This window comes from Lactuca serriola, chromosome 7, assembly GCF_051521515.1.
Source record: "Lactuca serriola cultivar US96UC23 chromosome 7, Lser_US96UC23_V15, whole genome shotgun sequence".
Lineage (NCBI taxonomy): Eukaryota > Viridiplantae > Streptophyta > Magnoliopsida > Asterales > Asteraceae > Lactuca > Lactuca serriola.
The window spans coordinates 29,398,664-29,419,654 of record NC_136414.1 but is presented as its reverse complement, the minus strand read 5'-3'; the positions used below and the strand labels follow the sequence as shown (position 1 = coordinate 29,419,654).

The window sequence follows — 20,991 nt, the reverse complement described above, 5'->3', positions numbered from 1 at the left end:
CGAATATTAGATCGAGTGATTTTTAGCCGACACAACCTAAACGAGAATCGAAGATCTCGTTATTAGTAGCGTAACGATAAAAAGACAGACAATCATGGACATCGGATAAAGAAGTTATGAGATTTTAATGGACCAATCCTGTCCCGGCCTGTTAAAAATATAACTTTAAAAATAAAGTCAAAATTAGTCGACGGAGTCTAAACGAAAGTTGTAGAGTACGTCTCCACCTACGCGTGGATATAAAGAACGTCAAAAACGGAGTTCGTATGAACGAGTTACAAATTATAATAGCATATTTACGTATTAAAATAAAGTATAAATCATGTATACGTACACACACACACACACACACACACACACACACATATATATATATATATCATTAGAAAGGTATCGACGATGCGGTCATTATACACTACTAGAAAAAAGGTCTTTTACGACGCTCATTGCGCGTCGTAAAACGCTCAGACGACGCGCAAATGCGCGTCAAGGAAGGCCCTGTCATAAAGAGAGATGACGCGCTTTTGCGCGTCGTCTATAGACGACGCGCATTTACGACGCGCATTTATGACGCGCATTTACGACGCGCGGTTATGACAGGCATTGCTATCAAGGAAGGCCCTGTCATAAAGGAAGACGACACGCATTTGCATGTCGTAACCTTACGACGCGCGTGTTTATGACACGCAATGCGTATCAAGGAAGCACCAGTCAAGAAAGGCCATGTCATAAATGAAGACGACACATATTCTTGCGTATCGTAATTTTAATTTTTTTTTAAAATATATTTATATATTTATTAATTTATAAATTAAATTTGCATTTAATCTCTCATAATAGAAATAAAATACCATATACAAAAAATACAATCCATTGCATAATATAAAATAAAATACCATATACAAAAAATACAATCCATTGCATTTAATTTGTATGTATAACAAAGACACATGTGTTAAACTTGTTACCATTAACATCTAATCGTATGGACTCGAGTGTTAAACTTGTTACCATTAATATCTGATTCATAAGTCCTTTCAACAAGATTGTTACCTGCATAAATGAAAACAAACAGGAACATTAACAGCCCAGCTATGAACAATATTGTTACCTACATAAGTTACTAAGAGACTTATATACTCAGCTGGTTTGTAATATGGCACTAAGAAGCCAAGAATTGTTTGTGTTTTTCCTACTCCTGGTGGATCCTACATAGACAAAAGGTAAGAATTAACATTTTCAAAGTAAATATAAGAAAAGGGCATTATAGTAATTACCTCCATGCAATACTCAATGTTCTTCTGGATAAGATGATTTAGAATCTCTGGTACATATCATAAGGATCCCAAAATCATATAGTTGGTTATTGTTTAATTGTTTAATTTATAACATTTTTCCCAAGATACTTGGGTCCACAACTTCAACCAAATTATCGGAGTTTAGCAACAAGATGTACTCTTTACCCTGAAAAGCATGATTGAGGTAATCTTGTTAAGTCTTATAAATTTAAAATGTTAATATAAAAAAATAAAAAAATGGACAGCTGGCTTTACTTGTAATAATAATTCATCAATTTTGCCACTCTTCTTCAAGGAGAGCAAAGCCTCCTACTGATCAAAAGCATACCTTTTTGCAGAAGGAAGAATTAAAAATAATTATACCATGTAGATATATAAATCAAGAATGAAGGTGCATTTGATGTCTCTATTGGCCTAGGGAAAACAACTGTTACCATGATTCCCTTTTGGTAAAACTGAAATAATAAGTGTGATTATCATAATTGTAAACTTTTTGATTTTTTATTTAAACATTATACCCTTTCCAAAGAAGAGTTGGGAGTATGTTTCTATTCTAGATTAAATAAACCATCTAATTAATGAAATGAAATGATCATTTTACCCTTTCCAAAGAAGAGTTGGGAGGAAAGAAAAAAGAAGGGAAAACAAGCATAGAATTAGTGTTTTAATACATTAAGCCTAATTTTTTTTTTGGCTTAACCCATCAAATCATTTTGTGTAGAATAAATCAAGATTAAGTTCTTAACCCATTAAGCCCATTAAGTAAAAAAAAACAACCCCTTAATCTAATAATATATATAGTATGTAAATGGATGTTTCTTTTTCATTTCTTGTATCTAATAATATATTAATATATACCTATGTATTAATAATTTGGATATAATGAACAATTTAGAATTAAATTCGATTTTGAGCAAGAAAATGACCTTCCTTGGGGACGTGTAGTTTTTTCACTATTGTCCTTTGGTAAGCCTGTTTCTTCATCATCATCCTCTGAGATAAGAAAACAAGGATCATGAGTTAACAAATACTAAAGCTTCATCACGATTACAAATTAGTTACTTAAGCATATATAGGTTCATCATGTTTTGTTTGTGTTGCTTGCTGTCAAAATATACATGAAATTTTGATTAATAAGATAATTTATGTTAATAAACTTAAAAAAAGAGAGAGAACAGGCTCAGGTGAAGAAAATTGAAGAACTTACCACTTTCAACTTTTTGAGAATATTATCAACCTGTGTAGTATCAAATCCCCATTCGTTTGGCTTATCTAAACCAACACCTGTTTTGCATTCAAGTTAGTGGCAAAAAAAACAAAAAAAAAACTTCATTTATACTTTCATACTGTGAGAGTGTGAGGCAAAATCACAAAGCAGAGACTGAAAAAAAATGCTAGCCAGCATGTCTAACATTGTGCTTATTAAAAGAAATCACTTCAGTCAAAACCATGGAAGATAGACAAAGATCTTGTAAATGATGTAATGCATCGTCTTTATACAAATTTACCTGAACATAAATGATGACCACTTGAAGCATATCTTTTGGAAGATAACCAGTCACCCAATAGATAGTTGTTTTCGCATTTCTTAGATCTTTTTTGTGAACCCAACAAAATAATAAATATACAGCTAATAAAAATAATAATCAGTTGCAGCTTGGTATACCTTTTTACATGCAGTTATCGGATCATCTGAATAAAATGGAGGTTATCCAACAAGCATCTCATACATTATTGCACCTAGTGACCACCTGCAACAATAGTAATAGTTAAAAACAATCATGAAATAAAAGAAAATGACAAAAATATCCTCAGCAAATAGTAATACAACACTAACAGCAAATAGTAATACAACACTAAAAAAATCAGACCAACAATCGTGAAGTCCATGTCATGTAGTAAAAAAGAAACTGTATTACAGGGGCTAAAAAAACAGACCAACAAATAATATTAGAAGATTGCAGCAAACGTGGGTCTGGGATCCTAATCAGACCATACCTACAAGTTTATTTCTTCTAACTCATCAAACATGGAACAAAAGGAAAGGCATCACGTTCTCGTTTTTATTAATAAGGCGTACCAATAAAGAAATTTTCCCAGAAAGTCATTTGTCCCCTGTTCTACTTCCGTTCTCCCCTGTTAATCTGTATTTTTTTCATCTTCTGTACGTTGGTAATTTCCAGATTATATTCTTACAGGAGCTAGTCGCACTCTAGGGCTTGTATTACTGAAACTCAAAGGCCTAGAAGATAAATTGTAAATTATCGAATTGATCCTCACAGGCATCAATATTTGGTAACCCTTATCAAATTAGAAGTCACAATATAAAGAAAAAGGAGAAATTAAAGGGATAAATATTGAAAACATAAAGATACATGTGAATATAATCAAATGAAGCAGTTCTCACTTCATAAAACATATGTAAGAGGTGCTAAAGACTTAATAATATCTGGGGAATTTCATCGAACACTTGGTGTTCGTCTAAAAACCATGGAAAGACAAAGGTAAATTGCAGAAATCAAACACATAAATAAAAAAAATGGAGTATAGGAGCTGATAATTCGTTGAAATATGAACAAAAACAGAAACAATAGAGATGCACAATGGATTAACATAATAAATCGAGAAGTAAAAAAAACAGATGAACATAAATCGATTTAGGGATGGAAGTTACCACTATGAAGGCCTGAACATGTTTACTCCTTTCTCTCTCTCTCTCTCTCTCTCTCTCTCTCTCTTCTCGTTAAGCTGCTGGCGAGACTTGGTTGGCGACCCCTTTGGCGGAAGATAGCAGGAGGTGTTTAGCGCCCTTAGCGACCCATGACGACCTTCCTAACGACGCCCACTCCTTTGAGCATGATAATCATATCAAGAGTGCTAGATTCAGATTCGCTTTCTATTCAAAATGTCCAATTTTTTTGCTGGATACGGTCCAAATTTTTACATAGGAGCCACCAAATCATTCAAAACTAGAAAAAGATATGTGAAGAAATGAAAAAATAAAAGCATTACCTAGGTCTCTAACGTAGAAGTTTCAAAGGTGATGACGAGATGTAATCGGGAAGTTAATGGAGCAAAGTTACAGTTCTTCGTTGTGTGTTTTTCGATTAATCTTTGGGGAATCTGAAACAAACAAGAATCAAGATTTGCATTCCTAATATCTAGACTTGAGAGTATAATTAGGGCTTTTTCTAACAATTTCAACATCGAGTGGGAGATATGGTGGTTCCAGTAGGTAGAAGTAAGTGGGGGAAGAAGTAGGCAGCAGTCAATGTCGGGAGGGGGAAGGAAGGAGCGTCCATAATCTGGGCAAGAGGGAAAGGAGAAAAAAAAGGAAGGCGGGGTTTTTAATTTTTTCAGAATTTCATTTCCCCCCACTGTTAAAGGATGGAACGCGCGTTCCATTAAAAATTATAAAGCGACATCCTTAGACGACGCGCATTTTATTATAGGTGCCCTCCGTGTTTTTTTTTTTTTTTTTTTTTTTTTTTTTTGATTAGACACTAATTTAAGGGCACACAATAATGCGTGTCCTCTATTGTTAAATTTTTTGAAGAGATGATACTTTTTTAATGTCACTCTCTTTTGCGTAACATAAATCAACGAGTGTCGTGGTTTGCGCGTCGTAAAAGGGTCTTTTTCTTGTAGTGATAAGACTAATGTTGAGTTCTTTCGACATTAGTTTAGTACAAATATCATTAAATCCATTTAAAATAGTATTATAGAGGGGTGTTTAGTTGTTTATATAACTAAAAGGTCATTAAGTGATTGTGGAGGGTAGTTTTTGAAAATTCAATTAGTATAAATAAGAGCCTTGGGCTCTCATATTTCTTGCACCATTCTCTTGATTCAAGAGTCTTTCTCTCCTTATCCCCGAGCATTTCGGACCCTCGTGATTCGACTTCTCTTTCTATAGTTTAGTATAGTAAGGTGAGCGCTGAAGCGCTGCACGAATCTTTCTTAGAAAGATTCAACGACGAAGTTTTGCCCCTGCAGAGCCCGATTCCTAGCTAAAACCCCCTTGTAAGTAAGTTATGCTTACCTTATTTTAATATAGCTTATATTTAAAATTAGTATTGTTATTATGAACTTATAATAAATATTTGAGCTATTATTATAACTTATATAAGTGTCGTTATAATATTTTTTTAACTACTCGCGGTACGGGGAATCTGGTTTAAAGGGCCGCATAGGGTTGTTGGATTTCAGAAGTGCTATATGCCAAAATGGTCCTGCCCTCCGGTGTTTTATGTCTAGCCCCTGTCCGTACATAGTGGTTGGAAAATATTGTTTAACGCTTATATAATAATAATAATAATAATACTAAGACTAATAGTTGGTCACGGTAAATATTAGACTAAAATTTAGCGACAATAATGCTAGGTTTCGTCGAAGGAAAATAGAATCGTTAGAAGGAAGCACTGCCCGATTTTGGAATCATCACTTTAACAAGTGAGTGCATAGTTACTTTCAGCTTACACATAGATATGAAGTATTTTATATAAATTGCGTGCTATGTGTGCATATTATCTGAATACTTGTTATCTATGCTGGATGAACGTTTTATACATGTTTTCAATGATTTAAATTGTATATGTATTTTATATCTACAAAATGTGTTGGGTAAAACATGGGTAGATGTAATAGTTGCTGTGTGACAAGATAAAACGATGAGAGGCCTCGTTATAGATGTTATTGATGATCCAGTCATCTAGCAGAGTATAGATGACGACCACGGACTATTCTAGACAGTCTAGTGGAACACTAGCAGGCTCGCAACCTGTAGGTGTTTATTCGAACTGTGTGTTTATTTGAACTGTGTGCTCGCCAGATGTACTCCATCCCCCACATGGTTGCCTTAAGGACATTTATTGCTGAGGAATCCCCTTAGCAGTAGTGTCCGTCTCGATGATAATCCTTAGGATAGGTCCCTTATGATAGATGGTTAGGGACGTAATGTGAGGATAACGGGAACGGGTAATCGGGTTTGTTTAATTTAATGAAGTTAATAAACTTATTTATTATGGGTTGAAAACCCTATGTGCTCACCAGGCTCCCAAGCCTGACCCACTCAGTTTTATGTATTACAAGTAGTGGCGCTTGAGCATAGTTATGATGTTTGGACGAGGGATTACGGATATAGGCCTGTAGATATGAAATAATGTAGTAAGGCTTATATTGTACTGTTTATGCTTTTGATCTGTACGAACATGACATCCCAAGTCTTTTAATGAAATACATTTCTATGGAAATGCTTTTGATAAACCTTTATCATATTTTGTTTTGGGACAAATTCCGCAACACTTTTATTTAAAATGTTACTCTGATTTTTAAACAAAGCATAAACAAACCGGACTTTTCTGGCCGTGATTTTGGGGATGTCACAGTTGGTATCAGAGCATTAGTTTAAGCGAACTAGGAATATGGATTTATTTCTAGACTTAAACTTAGAATGCTAAGCGATGATTGTGAGGTGTGAGCACTAGAATATTTTAGGAATTATGCCTAAAATGCTTTTATGTGCTAAATGTTTTGTGCCTGATATGCTATTATTTGTTCGGATCTATGGTCTGTTGCCGACCGGATCTAGAAACCTTATGTGTTTAGGATTCTAAACGTACGACTACGATATTAGAACTAGCATGTAAACGTTTCGGGGTGATAAGGACGATTTGAACATCAGTCCTAAATAAAGATCTAAATTCACCTTATTCGGTGTATAAATCAAGATGGAAAGGACCCGTAGCGGAAACGTGAATGCAAATGGGAACAGAAACCAACCCCCAGTGATTGAGCAAATATCGGTGATGGAAGCCGCTGCTGAGCCAGTCACAATGGCCGGAGTGCAAGCGATGATCCAAGCGATGTTGGATCGTCAAATGGATGAAACTAGACGTTTGCTCCAGCAAAATCGAGAGGAAGCCACTATTCAGATCGAACATCCCGAGTTGAAGGAAGGGCAGACTGAGGAAGGAGACTACAGTGGAACTATTGGTCAAGTCAACCCGCCAATAGTTCAACAAAATAACCAAGATGACGGATTCGAGAGAAATGGTTGCAAGTACAAGGATTTTCAGACTTGCAAGCCATCGACTTTCACGGGAAAGGAAGATCCAATCGGAGTCATGGATTGGATCTCGGAGATGGAGTTAACTTTCATGACATGCGGTTGCAGAGGGAAGCAACAGGCCACGTTTGCAGTACGTCAGTTTCAGGGAGGCGTTGTACGTTGGTGGAATACCTTGGGGAAGACTTTAAGCCCCAACAAGCCCCTGCAACTGACATGGGCAGAATTTCTGGTGCAATTCAAACGAAAGTACTGCTCAGCTCAAAACCTGCTCGAGCTAGAGAACCAGTTTCTAACCCTGAAGAAGGGGAGCATGTCAATTGATGAATACACGAACAACTTCACAGAAAAGATGGAATTTTCCTTGCGTCTTGTTCCGGATGAGCTGACGAAAATTAATAAGTACGCAAAGGGATTACCCTGGGAGTACGCGGTGCCAGTACGTCAGGCACCTACTTTGGAGGCAGCTATCTGGGCTGCCAAGTCTGTGGAGGATATGATTAAGGGAAGAGCTTCCAGCAAAGTCGAGGTTGGCGAGAAGCGGAAATTTGAAGGGTCTGCTAAACCCAACAAAAAGAAGAGCAAGTTCGGTTCAAAGAAGTTTGGGGGAGGAAATGAATTTAAATGGTGCGAGAAGTGCAAGAAGAAGCACTCGGGAAAATGTGGTGAGGAAGTAACCTGCTACAAGTGTGGGAAAACGGGGCACTATGCCAATGAGTGCACCACAAACAAGAGGGTGTGCTATGAGTGCCGTGAAGAAGGGCATATTGCCAAGGATTGCCCAAAGAAGAAAGATGCGGGAAGGCCCAACATTCCACCGAAGCCAAAGGCGAGAGCCTTCCAGATGACGCTCGAGGCTGCAAAGGAGGCAGCAGACGTCGCTTCAGGTACCTTTCTTGTAAATGGTTTGCCTGCAAATATACTATTTGATTCCGGAGCCAAATACTCCTTTGTGTCGCATAAATTTGGTGGGAAATTAGCATTACCTGTAGAAAAACTTGATAATGCCCTGATTGTAGAAGTTGCCAGTGGCAAATTCGTACCTGTTAGTAATCGTATTAGGAACATCGTCATTGACTTAAACGGAAACAAATTCCATGAGGATCTATTACCCATAGAGTTAAACGGTTTCGACATCGTTTTGGGTATGGATTGGCTTAGCGCCAACGATGCCGATATATTATGCCGAAAGAAGATAGTTAGGATAAACCCACCCAGAAAGGAATCATTTATGGTGTACGGGGATAAACGCAGAGTGAATTCTGGAATCATCTCCCTGATGAAAGCCAGGAAATGTTTGTCCAAAGGATGTGCATCGTACTTGGCATTGGTAATCGATGCTAAGAAGGAAAAGAAAGAGGTGCAGAATATACCGGTTGTGTGCGATTATCCGGAAGTCTTTCCCGAAGATCTTCCCGGATTACCACCTGATAGATAAGTGGAGTTTCATATTGACTTGTTACCAGGAACGACACCGATAGCAAAGGCACCATACCGATTAGCACCGACGGAGATGAAGGAGCTTATGACGCAACTTCAGGAGCTGTTGGACAACGATTTCATTCGACCTAGTTCATCACCCTAGGGAGCTCCGGTGTTATTCGTGAAGAAGAAGGACGGAAGCATGAGAATGTGTATAGACTACCGAGAGCTGAACAAGGCAACGGTGAAGAACAAGTATCCATTGCCGAAGATTGACGACCTATTCGATCAGCTGCAAGGTTCGAGCTACTTCTCAAAGATCGATCTTAGGTCAGGATATCATCAGCTGAAGGTGAGAGAGCAGGATATTGAGAAGACTGCATTCAGAACAAGATATGGACACTACGAGTTCTTAGTTATGTCGTTCGGACTAACCAATGCTCCAGCAGCATTCATGGATTTGATGAACAGGGTTTGTAAACCATTCCTCGATAAATCCGTGATAGTATTCATTGACGACATTCTCATCTACTCGAAAAGCCAGGAGGAGCATGGCAAGCATCTACGAGAAGTGTTGGAAGTATTAAAGAAGGAGAAGCTTTATGCTAAGTTCTCCAAATGCGACTTTTGGATACGGGAAGTCCAATTCTTGGGTCATGTTGTTAACCAGGAGGGAATAATGGTTGACCCCACAAAGATCGAGGTTGTGATGAAGTGGGAACGTCCAAAGGGTCCCACGGAGATCCGAATCTTTCTAGGATTAGCCGGATATTATCGACGATTTATCCAAGGCTTTTCTTCGATAGCTGCTCCATTAACAGCGTTGACCCACAAAGGAGCTACGTATACGTGGAGTAAGAAGCATGATGAGGCATTCGAGAAGCTAAAGAAGAAGTTATGTGAAGCACCGATACTTTCTCTACCCGATGGAGTTGAGGATTTTGCAGTTTATAGTGATGCATCTGGAGTCGGGTTGGGTTGTGTTCTGACCCAAAGAGAAAAGGTGATAGCATACGCATCTCGACAATTGAAAGAGCACGAAAAGAACTATCCCACTCATGATCTGGAGTTGGCAGCGGTAGTATTTGCCTTAAAGTCATGGAGACATTACCTCTACGGCACAAAGTGCAAGTTCTTCATTGATCATAAGAGTCTCCAGTATCTCTTTAATCAGAAGGAGTTGAACATGAGGCAACGACGCTGGCTAGAACTACTCAAGGACTACAACTGTGAGATACTTTACCACCCAGGTAAAGCAAATATTGTTGCTGATACTCTCAGTCGGAAAGTCAATCTTGAAAGGAAAAGGCCAAGAGCGTTAAGAATTGAAGTCATCTCGACGATTGTGGAAAGTATCAGAAAAGCTCAAGAAGAAGCTTTAGAGCAGAATGATTGAAAGGAAGAACGTTTGAGCAAAATGTTAGTGTTCGGTACAAACAGTCGAGGACTGAAGGTATTCTAAGATCGAATTTGGGTACCTAAGACGGGAGGAATAAGAGACCTTCTGATGGAGGAAGCACATAAGACCATGTACTCAATTCATCCCGGTAGCACTAAAATGTATAGGGACCTAAAAACCTACTACTGGTGGCCGACAATGAAGCTCGATGTTGCGAAGTATGTGGCCGAGTGTGTGACATGTGCGAGAGTTAAGGCACATCATCAAAAACCGTATGGGAGTTTAGAACCTTTACCTGTACCCATGGGTAAATGGGAAGACATCACCATGGATTTTTTGACTAAACCGCCCAGGACGAAGAACAGACACGATATGATTTGGGTGGTCGTGGATCGTTTCACCAAGAGTGCACACTTCATAGCAGCCAACGAGAAGTGGTCTATGGATAAGCTCGCAAATGCTTACGTGAAGGAAATTGTAAGACTTCACGGTGTCCCTCTTACGATTGTGTCAAATCGTGATAGTCGTTTCACGGCGAGGTTTTGGAGGAGTCTGCAAGAGGAGTTAGGTACAAAGTTATGTTTGAGTACTGCTTACCATCCGCAAACTGATGGTCAGAGCGAAAGAACGATTCAGACATTGGAAGATATGCTGAGAGCATGTACCCTCGAATTCCAAGGGAATTGGGACGAGCACTTACCTCTGGTAGAATTCTCCTACAACAATAGTTTTCACTCGAGCATCAAGATGACACCTTACCAAGCCTTGTATGGACAGAAGTGTCGTACGCCGTCTTGTTGGCTTGAAGCCGGAGAGAAGCAGTTTATGGGCCCCGAGATAGTCCATGAGACTGCTGAGAAGTTGAAGGTGATTAGGGAAAGGATGTTAGCAGCCCAAGATCGTCAGAAGAGCTATGCTGACAAGAAAAGACGACCGATAACCTTCGAAGTTGGGGATTCCGTTTTGCTTAAAGTCTCACCGTGGAAGGGACTTATACGATTTGGGAAACGAGGAAAGTTGACTCCAAGGTTTATTGGACCGTTCAAAGTTCTTCAGAAGATTGGGAACCAAGCTTACAAGCTGGAATTGCCCGAAGAACTCAATGGTATTCATAACACCTTCCATGTGTGTTATTTGAGGAAATTCACGGGAGATGTTCCCGACATAATTCTGATCTCAGAGTTAAGGATGGATGAGAATAAAAGGCTGATCGAAGAGCCTGAGGCAATTGTTGACCGTAAGACCAAGAAGTTACGACGCAAGATGGTCGACTTAGTGCTAATCCGATGGAAACATTCGAATGGGCCAAATCTCACTTGGGAAACAGAGGATGACATGATGAGTCGCTATCCACATCTGTTTGCTGATGCATGATTCCGGGACGGAATCATCCTAACGGGGAGAGAATTGTAACGCCCGGGTTTCAGGGCTAAGCATTTTTGTCAATGTAATAGTCTAGGTCAACTATTGTAACTCTTTTTGAAGTAGTAAAAATGAAATATTTGAGTATTATGTGAATTATGTGTGTTATGTGTTTATTATTTAATTATAAATGTATAATTAATAGAGAATAAAAATAAGCGTCAAAATTAAAGTATGATATTAGCCCTATATCTCTACATAAATTTTTAGAATATGTCTCAAGGTTTCCGTACATATAAGGAACGTCGAAATCCGAGTTATAACGAAGAAGTTATGACCCGTCGAAGTTTTGCGACAGAACCGACACGATACCGGGAAGCGTAAATAGTGAATTTACGATAGAGCGAGATTTAGACTTAGCGATCTAAACGAAAGTCATAGAATATGTTAAACTAAGAACATCGATAAAAAGAACGCCCAAATCTGACTTCATATGAAGAAGTTATGATTTTTCGAAGTTTCGGAATAGCAGTGTATAGCCCGAAATTCGAATATTAGATCGAGTGATTTTTAGCCAACACAACCTAAACGATAATCGAAGATCTCGTTATTAGTAGCGTAATGATAAAAAGACAGACGAAAATGGACATCAGATAAAGAAGTTATGAGATTTTAATGGACCAATCCTGTCCCGGCCTGTTAAAAATATAACTTTAAAAATAAAGTCAAAATTAGCCGACGGAGTCTAAAAGAAAGTTGTAGAGTACGTCTCCACCTACGCATGGATATAAAGAACGTCAAAAACGGAGTTCATATGAACGAGTTACAAATTATAATAGCATATTTACGTATTAAAATAAAGTATAAATCATGTATACGTAGACACATATATACATATGTATATATCATTAGAAAGGTATCGACGATGCGGTCATTATAAGACTAATGTTGAGTTCTTTCGACATTAGTTTAGTACAAATATCATTAAATCCATTTAAAATAGTATTATAGATGGGTGTTTAGTTGTTTATATAACTAAAAGGTCATTAAGTAATTGTGGAGGGTAGTTTTTGAAAATTCAATTAGTATAAATAAGAGCCTTGGGCTCTCATATTTCTTGCACCATTCTCTTGATTCAAGAGTCTTTCTCTCCTTATCCCCCGAGCATTTCGGTCCCTCATGATTCGACTTCTCTTTCTGTAGTTTAGTATAGTAAGGTGAGCGCTGAAGCGCTGCACGAATCTTTCTTAGAAAGATTCAGCGACGAAGTTCTGCCCCTGCAGAGCCCGACTCCTAGGTAAAACCCCCTTGTAAGTAAGTTATGCTTACCTTATTTTAATATAGCTTATGTTTAAAATTAGTATTGTTATTATGAACTTATAATAAATATTTGAGCTAATATTATAACTTATATAAGTTTCGTTATAATATTTTTTTAACTACTCGCGGTACGGGGAATCTGGTTTAAAGGGCCGCATAGGGTTGTTGGATTTCAGAAGTGCTATATGCCAAAATGGTCCTGCCCTCCGGTGTTTTATGTCTGGCCCTGTTTGTACATAGTGGTTGGAAAATATTGTTTAACGCTTATATAATAATAATAATACTAAGACTAATAGTTGGTCACGGTAAATATTAGACTAAAATTTAGCGATAATAATGCTTGGTTTCGTCGAAGGAAAATAGAATCGTTAGACGCAAGCGCTGCCCGATTTTGGCATCATCACTTTAACAAGTGAGTGCATAGTTACTTTCAGCTTACACATAGATATGAAGTATTTTATATAAATTACGTGCTATGTGTGCATATTATCTGAATACTTGCTATCTATGCTGGATGAACGTTTTATACATGTTTTCAATGATTTAAACTGTATATGTATTTTATATCTACAAAATGTGTTGGGTAAAACATGGGTAGATGTAATAGTTGTTGTGTGACAAGATAAAACGATGAGAGGCCTCGTTATAGATGTTATTGATGATCCAGTCATCTAGCAGAGTATAGATGACGACCACAGACTATTCTAGACAGTCCAGTGGAACACTAGCAGGCTCGCAACCTGTAGGTGTTTATTCGAACTGTGTGTTTATTTGAACTGTGTGCTCGCCAGATGTACTCCATCCCCCACATGGTTGCCTTAAGGACATTTATTGCTGAGGAATCCCCTTAGCAGTAGTGTCCGTCCCGATGATAATCCTTAGGATAGGTCCCTTATGATAGATGCTTAGGGACGTAATGTGAGGATAACGGGAACGGGTAATCAGGTTTGTTTAATTTGATGAAGTTAATAAACTTATTTATTGTGGGTTGAAAACCCTATGTGCTCACCAGGCTCCCAAGCCTGACCCACTCAGTTTTATGTATTACAGGTAGTGGCGCTTGAGCATGGTTATGATGTTTGGACGAGGGATTACGGATATAGGCCTGTAGATATGAAATAATGTAGTAAGGCTTATATTGTACTGTTTATGCTTTTGATCTGTACGAACATGACATCCCAAGTCTTTTAATGAAATACATTTCTATAGAAAGGATTTTGATAAATCTTTATCATATTTTGTTTTGGGATAAATTCTGCAACACTTTTATTTAAAATGTTACTCTGATTTTTAAACAAAGCATAAACAAACCGGTCTTTTCTGGCCGTGATTCTGGGGATGTCACAATTAGAGAATCAGAATTGGTAGAGTATTCTTAGAGTATGTTATTCGATGAGCGATTAACATGATGATATTGCGAGGGTGGTCTGGCAGGGAGACAGACCAGTAGAGTTTTCAAGTTCTGGAGAGGCAGATTGCGTACGGCAACGACAGAAGAGTCTGTCCTTCTTTGGGGTCGGGAGTTCCTGTTGGATTTAAGTGTTTTTGGAAGAGATCGTTGTATGATATGGGGTTCTTTCGATGGTTCTTCCTGAATCATTGGGTTCGACCTATGTCTTGATAAGGAGCAATTTCAAGGGCGAAATCTATTTCAAGTGGGGGAGAATTGTAACACCCTATTCTGGATTATTTTGTGATTTAAGGCCCGTGGTCCTTAATCCGAGTATGAGAAGGTTTTGAGGCATTGAAAGAGAAAGGTTATGCCCTTTTGGGATGTAGGTGAGGTAGGTTGTGTGATAAAAGAGTTCAATTTGTGCTTTAGAACCCAAATGTATTGTTAAGTCGTTGGTTCGGGCTTTTCATGAATTTTGGATTTGAGTTTCGAGCGGGATTCAGGAGGAATAAAGTTGATACAAGTGTAGGGCTTCCCTTTAGCTTTCCGTGGATATAAGGATCGTCGGAAACAGACTTATAACGAAGAAGTTATGGCCTTCAGAAGTTTTGTGGTTTAGCCGAGTACGCTGGGCGTAATTTGGAGTACGCTGGGCGTACTGACCAGGGAGGGTCGCGAATGTTCTTCAGAGTACGCTGAGCGTACGCCAAACAGACCTGAACGCTATTTTAGGGTCTTGGTGTTGGGTTTTGAGCAATCTAACACTTCCTAAGTGTGCATGCAACCCTAATAAACCTTGGATCTATGTTTGTCTAAATACATGCAAAATAATAATTTTTACAAGGTTCATAACCTATCTAACATGGCATGGGGTACTTTTAACCATAAAAGAATTAGATGAGATTACATACCTTTTGATGATGAGTTCAATTCCTAAGGAGTTTGAGGGCCAAGCACCAATAGTGTGAATGCCTCAAATGGAATCACAAATCACCACAAACTCTTGGAAAACTTTGAGAGAGTGTATACACACATAGAAATCGGCCACACCTAAGTCTCACACATACTAGTGCCACTAGTGGCTATTTCATGCAACATAAGCATGCTTATATAGTGTACATGATTAGGGTGAAACTCTAATAACCCATGTCTTTTCCTTTCCAAGGATCCATGGGTTAAAAGCTCCATGGATCATCCATGGACTTCCATATAAGCCTAGCCCATTAACAAATGAGTGTTAGCCCACACTATATAAACCAATAGCCCACAATCTAATTAGTCTTCCTTTTAATCTCTAAATTAATTCATAATTAATTTAAGACTAAGACTAATTAAATAACATGACTTCATATTAATATATTATAACTTATAATATATTAATAAACATATGTGTATAACTCTCATAAAATTATCCATAAATAGTTTGGATGAAATGCAACCCAAATGGACCATGCCGGGTCGGGTCAAGTATATACCAAATAAGTTATGGACTTAGACACCTTATCCAATACTTGGACCCTATTTCAGGTCCTTATCTCATAACCTAACCCTAATACCTTCAGCCTCCATCCCTCTAAACCCTAGAAATCGACCCTAAGCCTCCATTTGAGTGATTCTTGAGCATTTTGGTGATTTAGTGAGTCTTTGGTGCATATTATGGAAGAAGGAGTTTCTTGAGGAAGAATTGATTGGCTTGGAGCTTGTGGATCTAAGCCCTACTCATGTTGATCTAGCTCCAGAAAGCATAAAGTTTGAATCTTAGTGGTTTTCTCATATGGATCTAGTGGGGTGATGACTTATTATGTTTGGCCTTTGAAGAAGAAGGAGCATTGAAAGAGAATAGCTTGAGCATCTAGCTTTTGGATCTATGATCTACTCTTGTTGGTGCATCTTCCAGAGGTATCAAGTTTGAAACTTGCTTATTGTTGTACTAGTTTTGTTTTGGGTCCATTTTTGGGGTTTTTGGTCCCAAATATTGAAGCTTTATGAGTTGTAAAGCTCCATAGCCTAATATATGTCCCTTTAAGTGTTTTTAGTGGAAAGGATTCATAAAAATGAGTCCTTGGATGTTGGAATCAATCCATCCATGAGATATGAGAATTTTGGGTAGTAAAGAGTGAGAGTTTTTGTGTTTGGGACTTGATCAGCCATGCAAAGGCTTAAAGTCATGAGCTTTATTGAGTGTGAGCCTTTATGGAATCCAGATCTAAGAGTATAGCTATGGTCTTAACTAATTAAGACCAAAAGAGTTGAAAAAGTAAATCTGGGTGTACGCTGAGCATAAATCTAGTACGACCCGCGTACTAGGTTGGTGTCCCCGATCAGGATTCGTGTACGATGGAGTACGCTGAGCGTACCAAGGGAGGTACCCCCCACGTAACCCCACTGTGGACTTTTTTTTGGCTAAGTCTTATATTGGGCCTTAAGTGTTGGGCCTGGAGTTTGGGCTTGTTGTGCTAGAGATTTGGACCAGAGAAATATGTATATGTGCCTTGGGCCCTTGAGTTGGGCCTGCCTCTTGGACTTGAGAGTTGGGCCTCGGTAGAGTCCATTTATTATTGGGCCTTGGTGGGCCCAATGGGTTTTGGGGTTATTTATGGACTAGTTAGTGGACTACGTTTAGACCTAGAGAATGAGGGTTGGGAATTAGATCCTAATTTGAGATCATTGTAGATATGGCTCAGAGGTAGAGGCAGGTGCGCAACGGCGACATTTGTAGGAGCCGTTCATCATTCGAGGTGAGTCTTCTCACTCTACGTTACCTTTAGTGGTAGTTATGTGTGACCGGAAGGTCGTATGTGCTTACATTGAGTATTATGTTATCTTGTTGTATGTGACATGCTATGCATTATGTCTTTGTGATTTATGCTATGCGGAGTTTATAGACCGGACTGGAGGGTCCAATGATTCATGAGGCCGGAAGGCTCAAGCAGACCGGACCGGAGGGTCCAACGAGCTTAGGACCAGAGGGTCCACAGAGTTGTGGGACTGGAGGGTCTCACTGAGACACATTGACCAGAGGGTCAAATAGAGTTATAGCCTCGACTGGCTAATATGTGTTGTATGTGGTATTTTGGGGAACTCACTAAGCTTCGTGCTTACCGTGTTATGTGTTATGTGTTTCAGGTTCTTATCAGGATAGCAGGAAGGCGGCGGCTCGATTGTACACACCAGAGAAAAGAGTCACGAATGGGGATCCTGGATTTTTATAAAGTTTTGAAAACTTTGTTGACTATTAAATGGTGTTTATTTAAAATGAGATATGTTTTATGAAATTAAAAATGAAAAATTTGTTTGAAAATTTACGGTGTTACACTCCCATGACGCTCGCATACTGGATTCCATTTGGGTTATTGTAGACAAATTGACAAAGATTGCGCATTTTATTTTGATCTCCGAGAGTATCTTCGCCGATAAAATTAGCAGATATTAATGTGCGGGAGGTAATGGCCAGGCACGAGATGCGGGTATCGGTGGTTTCAGACCGCGATGCTCGTTTCACCTCCAGGTTCTAGAGGAAGTTCCACGAAGAGTTGGGAACCCAATTTCATTTCAGCATCGCTTACTACCCCCAGACCGATGGTCAGAGCCAGCAGACCATCTGGACGCTCGAGGATATGCTCTGGGCATGTGTATTGGATTTCTGAGGGAGTTGGGATACTTACCTTCCTCTAGCGGAGTTCTCATATAACAATAGTTATCATGCTAGTATTGACTAACCCCTGTTTAAGATGTTGTATGGTCAGAGATGTAGGACTCCAGTTTGTTGGGGGGAGGTTGGGCATCAAGTTATGGGAAGCACCGAGGTGGTGCTTAAGACCATTGAGTTGATTCAACGGGTGCGTGACAAGCTGCGAGTCGCGCAGAGCCGTTAGAAAAGTTATGCTGATCGGCGTCGTTCGGATCTCGATTTTCATGTGGGGGATTTTGTTTTGCTGAAGGTGTCACCATGGAAGGATTTCATTCGGTTTCGAAAGAGGGACAAGCTGGGGCATCAATATATTGGTCCGTTCAGGATTTCTGGCCAAGTTGGTAGGGTTGCTTATCGATTGGATCTATCGGATGAGCACAGTCAGATCCACAACACCTTCCACGTGTCTCAACTTTGGAAGTGTGTTGCTAATGAGGCCACAATCATTTCCTTGGATGATATTCAGGTGGATGGGAGCCTGAATTATGTGGAGAATCCTATAACGGTTCTGGACAGCAAAACAAAAGCCCTACAGAACAAAGAAGTGAAGCTAGTAAAGGTGCAATGGCAGCATCAGAAGGGATCAAAATGGAAGTGGGAGCCCGATGAGAAGATGAGGGAACATTACCCGAGATTGTTCCAGGCAGTGGATATCGAGGACGAAGTCTGATTCAAGTGGGGGAGATTTGTAACGCTTGGTTCATGTATGAATTTATTCCACTAAATTGTTGATTTTTCATGTTAGACTTGGCGAGTTGAAGGCTTCAACTAGGCGTGTTGAGTGGGCTTTGGCCATGGGAATTAATAAACCAACTTGACGAGTTGAGGTGCCTTAACTCGGCGAGTTGGCGTAATAAGAGAGTACACATGGCATACTCCCAAAGATTCTTTTGGCCCATATTTAGGCCTTGGCCATGTTTACTTGGGTTTAGCCTTGGAAGGGTAAAATAGTCTTTTACCTTAGTAAATGAGAATATGGAATGGACCTTAGATTATAGATTATTTTCCTAATTCTGAATTTGGGTTTGGATGGGCCCACTGATTAGGAAGCGTTAGGACCATTATTGTGGGTTGGGCCCAATGTACGGGTCTAGGCCTAATGATATGTATGGTATGTGGTATTTTGTGGAACTCACTAAGATTTGTGATTACGGTTTTATGTTTATGGTTTCAGGTACTTCCGGTTTTAAAGAGAAAGGCCCAACGTGACTACACAACACCCCTAGTGTTTACCACATTGGCTTTTGTGACTTATACTCTAATGTTATTTTTAAATGATATTGTTTGGATTTGGAATCATTGCTTGTACGAATTTATATTTTAAAAATGAATTTTTTTTCTATGAATTTTTGGGACGTTACAAGTTGGTATCAAAGCCTTGGTTTGATGGACTCACACACACTCTTGAGTGTGTCTGAACTCAAACTGAGGAATTGTTAACCTTTTGACATAAAAGAAGTTTCTAAAAAGATTTTTATAAAGAAAAAGGGGATGTGATGCGTGCAATCAACCGAGCTCAAGCAAGTGATTCCCAGAATACTTACATATGCTGATATATTATGTTATATGGAATGTTTTCATGCTAGGATAAGGCTAAAGATACCTTCAGTAATTGCATGATTGATTGGCCTGATTTGTGATTCCTTGTAGCCTGGGAGGAATTCGATTCTATGTTAGATTATGAATCGATGCTTGTGTAAGGGATTGCTAAGTGTATGCTTTAAAAATTGCATACGGTTAGGATCATATAGCCCTAGAATGATTGGTTTAGCATTATTTCATGTTCCTTCTCTAGTTGTGGTCTTAGGGTATAATCTTTTATTCGACAGTCTATTTGATCCTATATTATGTATAATTTTCATGCATAAGGAAAATGGTAGTAAGAGTGGTAGTTCCTGGCATGATAGTAGCAAGTGAGTTTGGGATGCCTTTTTGATTGATTTGTGTTTTCGAATGGGATTAGATTGTTGGATAAGGTGTCTAAGTCCATAATTGTTTCCGGTAAGTACTTGACCTGACCCGACATGGTCCATTTGGGTTGCATGACACCATGCAATTGGATAAACTAAATGAGAGAAATAACACATATGGTTTATTAATATATTATAAGTTCTAATATATTAATAATATTATTTAATTAGTTTTTGATCAAGAATTAATTTAGAATTAATTAAGTGATCAAAAGATAACTAATTAAATATATGGGTAGATTATGTAAATCTTCCATATCTTATATAGTGGACTAAGAGGCTCCATGCATTATCAAGTTGGGTTCCACCCATAATATGCTCCATGGAGTTAACCCATGGATCAAGAAATGAAGATTCATGGAACATTAGGGTTTACCTAATGCAACACACTATATAAGCAATGTAACTCTCCCCAGAATCGGCTACAAAAGGAAACAAGAGGGCTTGGCCGATTTTGCATGTGTTAGAGTATTCTCTCAAGTTTATTCTTTGCATTTGGTGTTGTGTGAAGAATTTGAGGCATCACACTTGAGGTGCTAGGCTCACAAGGTTTCAAGGAACACTTTCAACAACAACGTATGTAGTTCTATCTTTTATACAAAGAAAATTGTACCCCATGTATGCTAGATAGGTTCATAACCTTGGAAAACAACTTTGCATGATTATTAGAAAAACATAGATCCAAGGTTATTAGGGTTGCATGTACACTTAGAAAGTGTTAGAATGCTCAAAACCCATCAGTGGTATCAGAGCCTAGGCTTGTTTGTATGATACTTGATGCAAAACTTGTTTTTCAAAACCTAAAACTATAAAGACTGCAAAACTCGACGAGTTCTGGCCAAAAACTCGCCGAGTTCATGAGTTAACACATGAACTTGACGAGTTCCTTAGGGAACTCGATGAGTTTAGCTTGCAGAATGCAGTTTCTCGTGTGTTGCTGCTAGAAATGGACTAGAAACATTACCCTAAACTGTTTTGGTGTTGTAAAACTCATTTTAGATGGTGTAATGTTTGTACTAATCCATTTTCAATGGCTATTATCAAAATTACAAGTTTTAAGTGTAATTTA

At 38.6% G+C, this 20,991-nt stretch overlaps 1 long non-coding RNA gene across 1 annotated transcript; it reads right to left on the bottom strand.

Annotated features, from left to right (window-relative positions):
- Positions 1-2,082: 2,082 nt before the first annotated feature.
- Positions 2,083-3,070, bottom strand: LOC145061043 (uncharacterized). Its single transcript, XR_013687094.1, has 3 exons — positions 2,965-3,070; positions 2,506-2,582; positions 2,083-2,291 (listed from the first exon to the last, which is right to left on the bottom strand). It is a non-coding gene; the product is annotated as an uncharacterized LOC145061043 (long non-coding RNA).
- Positions 3,071-20,991: the final 17,921 nt, after the last annotated feature.